Source organism: Limulus polyphemus, unplaced genomic scaffold (genome assembly GCF_000517525.1).
Source record: "Limulus polyphemus unplaced genomic scaffold, Limulus_polyphemus-2.1.2 Scaffold10260, whole genome shotgun sequence".
Lineage (NCBI taxonomy): Eukaryota > Metazoa > Arthropoda > Merostomata > Xiphosura > Limulidae > Limulus > Limulus polyphemus.
Genome location: NW_013675870.1, coordinates 2,597 through 11,122, shown reverse-complemented (window position 1 = coordinate 11,122; position 8,526 = coordinate 2,597). Strand labels below are relative to the sequence as shown.

Genomic DNA, 8,526 nt, shown 5'->3' with positions numbered 1-8,526 from the left:
TAACAGTAATGTGCATTAGAGCATACAACGGCAGTTATAACAGTAATGTGCATTAGAGCATACAACGGCAGTTATAACAGTAATGTGCATTAGAGCATACGACGGTAGTTATAACAGTAATGTGCATTAGAGCATACAACGGCAGTTATAACAGTAATGTGCATTAGAGCATACGACGGTAGTTATAACAGTAATGTGCATTAGAGCATACGACGGCAGTTATAACAGTAATGTGCATTAGAGCATACGACGGCAGTTATAACAGTAATGTGCATTAGAGCATACGACGGCAGTTATAACAGTAATGTGCATTAGAGCTTTGTTGGTGATAATGTTGGTGATATAACAGTAAATGGCTTAATTCAGAAACAATTTAAATTTAAAATTGAATCGATATTTTTATTTTCATGATAAATTATACGCACTTTGCTCTAGGCTAGGTGATCCCACACTACTTTAGGCTTATTATATCAACACTCACCACACTTATAAGGTTTCACGGCCTCCTTGCACCCCGTCACTAAAATCGTATTCGGCAGACAGTAATCGAAATATTCTATCGAGATAAATGCATTTAGGCTTTTATGACTCCTCCTATTTCAAGAAATCAAGCGTGACGTGACAGAAACTGACTTTTATGGGTGAGATTGTCCAAGTCAATTGGTCCCTTCTTTAGTGTTTGTTCTAATCCAAAATATGTATATATGTCACCTCTGGCGCCTGACATATATCTTGTTTGCAAATGCAGCTCTTGTAGTTTGCAAAGTTGAGGTCTAACGTGTCAGTATACTGGCAATGTGGGTCACGTTTATTGCAGTTCACGCACGAGCTAGATAAGGCCAGGGCTTACAGTGAACGGTCAGATCGGATATACAACATTTTGTTGGCTGCAAAACTGACCTTGTTGGAGAAGGACCGATGGTCTGTTATATATTGTATTGGTCAGTTACTAAGTTGAACATTTTTACACAACTATAACTAAGTTGATGAACATAACGTTGTACTATAAGTTAGTGATGAGTCACTAGTTACAGTCTCTATATTCCGTTATTATGAACAAAACGTTATGTTCATCAGGTACTATAACTTAGTGAAGAATCATTGTTCATAATAACGGAATATAGAGAGTGTAACTTAGTTGATGAACATAACGTTGTACTATAACTTAGTGAAGAATCATTGTTCATAATAACGGAATATAGAGACTAACTTAGTTGATGAACATAACGTTGTACTATAACTTAGTGAAGAATCATTCTTCATAATAACGGAATATAGAGACTGTAACTTAGTTAATGAACATAACGTTGTACTATAAGTTAGTGATGAGTCATTGTTCATAATAACGGAGTATAGAGACTGTAACTAAGTTGATGTACATAACGTTGTACTATAAGTTAGTGAAGAATCATTGTACATAATAACGGAATATAGAGACTGTAACTAAGCTGATGTACATAACGTTGTACTATAAGTTAGTGAAGAATCATTGTACATAATAACGGAATATAGAGACTGTAACTAAGCTGATGAACATAACGTTGTACTATAAGTTAGTGATGAGTCATTGTTTATAATAACGGAATATAGAGACTGTAACTTAGATGATGAACATAAGGTTGAGATGTATATATAGCTTATTATACATCTTTAAAGTAAAATAGTGACCAAACCGTGTAGGATGTATATATTTTTTTTTCTCTCGTAACTTTGAAGAAACGTTCAGTAATAAGGAAAAAAAAAGACCCTGAGGAATAAACCATGTTCTTTCCTGTAGAAGAATGTTCTTACTGTATCGGTCGTGAAATTGGACAAACGTTCAGTAACAAGGAAAACACTGTAAAATGGTAAATAACTTAAGGAAAGAATAAAGCAACAACCAGGTGTTGTCTCAATATGTGTGTGTTTCACAGCAAAGAAAAATCTACGTCACTCTGGTCAGCAAACCAGTTTTAACTTATCATGTTTTGATGAATTTTAAAAAATAGAAACACTTAATAAGATTGTGAATTTGTCGTCTAGAGATACGAGGACCCAACTAAAATGATTCTAGTTTCTGGTGTTTCTTATCTTAAAGGTCCTCGTTGTAAAATCCTATTGGGTGTTGTTTTATGACTCCATTTTGTTCACTTGTTATACATCACGTTTCTTCTAAGTCAGGACAATTGAACCACGTTTAGAAACTCCGTCTTTCAAGAAAAACCGTCCCCCCAACTGTAAACAAAATAGCCATGATTCCTGAAACAGTCAATCTTTGCAGACACGGAACCATACGTTGACCCTCCCCCCCCCCCTCCCGAGGGGTGACATTTCCTCTTTGTCTGGGCTCACAAACAAGATTTACCGATCACCAAGAATGTCTTTTATGTCTTCTTGTCAAAGAGTCAAACCTTCGGTAAATGACTTGATGAAAGAAACCAAAAAACGTTTGGTAGTAAGAAAGATATTATGTGATAGGGTTATAAACTTATAAGAGGGGTCTGGCTCTTCGGTTCGACGGCTAACGACCGTGCTTTTGGCACGTTAAGCTAGACTAAAGACAATTTGAGTGTTAAGGCAATTGATTAACGACAGAGAGCCAATACCTGACAGGACATGGGTCAAAAGCACGGTGCTGAACAGGGTGTTGTATTAAGTAAGAATGGGGTCAGTGCAAAATCAGAAAACATACTCCGAAGGTCATATGTGATGTCAGGGATTTTACAATTTATGAACTGATATAAAGATAGTTAAACGTATTTTTGATTTTCTTTTATTATTTAAGTTGACATCCAGAAATTTTATTTTTCTCATTTTTAAAGCAGCTGCATCTTTTGTTGGTAAAAACGTAGATATTTGCAGCTAATTAAAAACCTGGCGTGCTAATTTCATAACACTGTAAATTAGTCTTTTTTATATTATTATTATTACGAGCTTTAGGCCTTTTTATTAGCATTCGGTTTGCTATATTTGTAAATTTAGGAACTGATTTATTTTGTTTCAGGAGAAAAGCCATACAGATGTCACTGGCCCGAGTGTCAGTGGCGTTTTGCTCGTTCTGACGAACTCACACGACACTATCGTAAACACACCGGAGCTAAGCCTTTTAAGTGTAAAGTGTGTGAGCGTTCCTTCGCCAGATCTGATCACCTTGCCCTGCACATGAAGCGACACCTACCGAAAACCAAATGATGTCTCATCGGTTCCGTGGAATAATCGCACGTTATAATAAAACCAGGCAAGGTGTCTTTAATTGAAAATTTGAAAGACGTCACGAAATGATAACCAATCACCAGCGATCATGAAATTTAAGGACAAGGTCGATATATTTTTTTATGAATTCACAGTTGCCTTGAAGTAGCAACTCCAAGATATTTTGATGGAACAATTTCTATTTTTTTAACCCTTAAAACGGAGAAAATTTATTAATGACATGCAGTTATTATTATATAAGTTTGGAGAGATTACTTTGTGTAAAACGTGCCATCTTTATAGACTGCAAGATATCGCACACAACAGTGCCGTGAAAGCGATGTGCCATTTTAAAAATACATTTAATGTTATTCATTATACTTATTCTTTTGTGGGTTGTATCTGGTCAGTTGACCTGCGACCTGTGATTGTACAATCGTTAGTTAAATCTTGCTTTTTTGAAATTAACTGTCCATTACTTGACGTGCCATGGTTTTTAAAACTGTTTTAACCAGCCTTTCGAGAGTTTTACTGCATTTGAATTGATACTTTTTTGTTTACTATTTGGATTGTTTGTATATATATTTTTATCGAGCATATGAGACACTACACTTGTGAATGGTTTGTTTATTTTACAGTTTTATTAATTTTTATATATATATATATATATTTTTCTTCTTCTAAATGCTCCTGATAATTAGATTTGTCTCACTAATTGATATAGAGCATCTTTATATTACATTACTGTATTACTGATACCTCTGTTACAGCTGAGTGAATGTGTGTGATATACGTTTCTGTTGAAAACATTAAAGTTTAGATAAAAACGTGTAAGAAACTAAGAGAAATAGCAAATGTTTGTTTTTACAAACACAATTCTAAACAATAATCTTCAACTTGAGAGATGTCACATCATCTTATTTTATATATGAACAGCGATCCTGGTGTTGAAACATTTAAATTATCTATCGAGTGCAAAAAAAAAAATATTTCTTTATTCTTTGCAAACTATGATTTAGGCTTAATAATTATTGAATACGCTGTTTTTAATTCGTAAAAAAGATTAACATTATTTTTTATAAAAAACACGTGCATTTAGCAATACTTAGATTAAAGACGTTACACTTGAAGACATTTCAAATTACGTTTACGACCTTTAACACAAAATTATTATTAATATATCCACGTCACCGTTAAAGCATCTTTTTTGTATGTGACGTGAAATATTTCAAATTACTGAATACTCGAAAAGAAGCTTTTTCTCTGGATCATCCACTAGGGTGAGAACAATTGTAACTTTAATCTAAATATTTGTTAAACTTCGTCTAAATAATTTTCCTATTTTTGATAATGTCACCGTTATTACTAATCAGAATATATCCAGTAGACTCTGTGTTAATGTTTAAAGGTACAATACGGGAGCTAAGCCTTGAAAACATTCTTTCTTGTATTATTCCATACGAAAATCAAATGAGTTATAAAAGGACTATTCTGAACTAAGCCTTAAAATTTCATACTTAATTTACTTTGACAAATTTTGTTTTTTGAGAAAGCAAAGAGTTTTAATTCATTTTTCATTTGTGTAACAAGAAATATTTTTACAGTAACAGAAATTAATGATGAAATGTTACAGTCAAGGCTAATATTTGATGTTTTTTAAATAATTTGATAAAGTTGTGCCTAACTATTAGGACTCAATTCACGAACATATTCACTTCCCTTGATATCGAAATCTAGCGCATCCTTTTTCAGTGGACCGGGCGTGGCGTAGTAGTCGGCGTGCCGGACTGTGAATCCAAGGATTTATGGTCCGCGACCCACCGTTGTAGAATCGCGTTCCAAAATTTAGGGCCGTGGGTGCGTCATAACATAGTGACGGCTAAATCCCACTATTCCATTAGAGTAGCCCAAGAGTTGGCGGTGGGTGCTGTTGACCGACTGCTTTCCCTCTAGTCTATCAGCTCAAAATTAGCACGTATAGCCCTTGTTTAGCTTTGCGCGAACATCCTTAACAAACAATCCTGTTCACACATTGGAGTTATAAAAATGGATATCTCGTGTATTTGCCTTGTGTAAACTTTGAAACTCTTCTTTAAACGTTATGAACAATGTAAATAGATAGGACACATTTTATATCTTCATAAAAAGTGCCTTTAACGTACGACTTTCAACATGGTGATATTTGGTGGTATTCTTGGACATTGTTGTTATAAATACTAGTATTGTCAGTGTGATATAATATACAACACTTTGTGAAAGTTCTTTTTCTAATTGATAGTTGAACAATATAAATCTTTGTATGTGAAGCAATAAAACATAAGAATTGAGAAATATTGACTTTTCATTCTCTCGATAAATGACGTTCAAACGAAAATTAATTTAAATTATTTATTCAGTTTGTTTAAAAACTAGTTTCTGAACCCAAATTTTCGGTTAGAATTATTGAACGTTATAACTCGCTTTCCTGGTGCTTCGAAATTAATAGGTCATATTTAAAAATCGCCCTCTCTTGACGAGAAGCTAAACAATAACTTGTTAAATCAAAAGTTTCCGTGTAAACAGAATCTCAATTATTAATAACAACTTCTGCTCTATCTAATATTCGCTTCGTTGAAGACATGGTTGAGCTGGAATAAATATGTCATACAAAAACGATCTTTTTTTTGACACCTTTTTTTTATTATTATTATTACAATCTTTGCACTACTTCAATTTCTTGCCTTAGGGGGCGTTGAAATATTCATGCACCTTTTTACTGTCAATGTCGGATTTTAATTGTGTTAAAATAGTCGTTCATAGTGTTCTGCCATTCTCCACTTAGGCCTCAGATCAACTATAGGAATATGTTAGGTTTGGTCTAAGACCAGTTCTAGAGATATGCTTGGATAATTCTTTTTATATAATCCTCATGTGATAACGGTTCACATAACAATTAAACAATCTTAATCCAAATATATCCCTAACAACAGCTTATATTTATAACGGTCAACAAGTAAACAAACTTAATCCAAATATATCCCTAACAACAGCTTATATTTATAACGGTCAACAAGTAAACAATCTTAATCCAAATATATCCCTAACAACAGCTTATATTTATAACGGTCAACAAGTAAACAATCTTAATCCAAATATATCCCTAACAACAGCTTATATTTATAACGGTCAACAAGTAAACAATCTTAATCCAAATATATCCCTAACAACAGCTTATGTTTATAACAGTCAACATGTAAACAATCTTAATCCACATATATCCCTAACAACAGCTTATATTTATAACGGTCAACAAGTAAACAAACTTAATCCAAATATATCTCTAACAACAACTTATATTTATAACGGTCAACAATTAAACAAACTTAATCCACATATATCCCTAACAACAGCTTGTATTTATAACGGTTCACATAACTTAAAAACCAGAGTACAAACAGTTTCTATATTCGTTATCTTACAGAAAAATGCAAACAGCACGAGATGGAAGCTTTTAGATAAAGAAGTATTGTTCCAACCGGACAACTTTATTTTGGAAATACAGCTTGGTGCGTCTTCTACACGAAGCATATTAATAAATTACAATTAATACTCAAGGACACAGTGAGAGGTAGAGAAAATTTAGGCTTAAAAGAAACACTTATCCAGGTTTTGAGGCATGCACTGCACGGAGAATATTTGTTGCTGTTGTTTGTATCACGTTGTTTGTATTTTCTCAAGAATAAAATATGGGCAGATTAGGATATAGTCACTACATGTGAATAACGTTTGCTATTTATCTTGGTTTCAAGCCACGTCTTGTACAGCATTCACAACAGAAAATCCCGTTTTATGTCGTGGGTGGTATTATCCACCTTGTCCAACAGTCTGGTAACAAAACACAATAGAGACGTTCTCTTGTTGTCTAACTTGTATCACGACATCGAGTTCAACTAAAGAGAACCAGGTTCTAATAAAGCAAGAAATACTAAAAGAACCCACTACAATTTACAGCAAACTAAACAGGACTAACTTCTAGTAGGACAAAAAGAAACAAGAACAAAAAGAATCGGATATCCAGTACAAAAACAAGAACCAATTTTCATGATAAGTGAACATAGAATGACGTTAACAGACTGAATATTATGTTAATATTATAATAGTAAAATATGAATAGTCTTTAGGTGGGGCATAACAACGTATAACCTTGGTCTGAGTAGAACATAGTATTTCCAACATAAAGACTAGTTGAAAAACTCACCAAGCTGTATTTCCAACATAAAGACCAGTTGGAAAAACACACCAAGTTGTATTTCCAACATAAAGACCAGTTGGAAAAACACACCAAGTTGTATTTCCAACATAAAGACCAGTTGAAAAAACACACCAAGTTGTATTTCCAACATAAAGACCAGTTGAAAAAACACACCAAGTTGTATTTCCAACATAAAGACCAGTTGAAAAACACACCAAGTTATATTTACCAGTTGGAACACAGTTCGTTTGTCTATCGGCTACTGCCTCGAGATTTATGCATTTTTCTGAAAGATAACAAAGACAATATGGAAGAGAAATTAAGCGATTAGGATAATATTGATCACGTCAACAATGTTAACTTTTACTTTTGTTACATTACCCTGGTTCTTTCTTCCAACAAAAGTGCCTTACGTCACATTACCCTGGTTCTTTCTTCCAACAAAAGTGTTTACGTCACATTACCCTGGTTCTTTCTTCCAGCGAAAGTGTTTACGTCACATCACCCTGGTTCTTTATTCCAGCGAAGTGTTTACGTCACATCACCCTGGTTCTTTATTCCAACAAAAGTGTTTACGTCACATTACCCTGGTTCTTTCTTCCAACAAAAATGTTTACGTCACATTACCCTGGTTCTCTAACCTTTCAACTAAAATGTTCAAGTCTTTATTCTAATATCAAGTTATTTGTGTAAAATTATTGCTTGAAGCTCTTTTTCTGAAACTTTCACGTCCATTTTGTTCCTCCCCTAAAGTCACAATAAAGAAGTTCGTTAGTGAGTGAAAACAATGTTCTGTAAATAAACGTATAATTAAATATGAAAATTACGAAATTACTCGTTGAACAGTTGGTTCAACTTCGAATACCCTCTCTATCAAATTACTGGCGATCATATGAATGATGAAATTATAGAAGTTTACCGAAGTGTCGGAAAAGTTGTCGAAATTGTCTGTAGTACATCGTGAAGATTCTCTGACAGGAAAAACAAAATATTTTCACGTTACAGTATTTTTGAAATGGAGCCACGAGAAAGAACGTATTGTTACGTCTCCGTTTGTTAATTGATTTTCCGTAACTTCGTTCCGACGAAACTTAAGCGACACAAGTTCTTTCTTAATAAAACTG

The 8,526-nt window shown here is 33.7% G+C and overlaps 1 long non-coding RNA gene across 1 annotated transcript in view; it reads left to right on the top strand.

The window, feature by feature from the left end:
* LOC111083602 overlaps positions 1 to 5,502 on the top strand; it is an 11,952-nt gene extending 6,450 nt beyond the window's left edge. Inside the window, exon 2 of the long non-coding RNA XR_002609127.1 lies at positions 2,984 to 5,502. This is a non-coding gene — a long non-coding RNA (uncharacterized LOC111083602). The remainder of the gene's footprint in view (positions 1 to 2,983) is intronic.
* Positions 5,503 to 8,526: the final 3,024 nt, after the last annotated feature.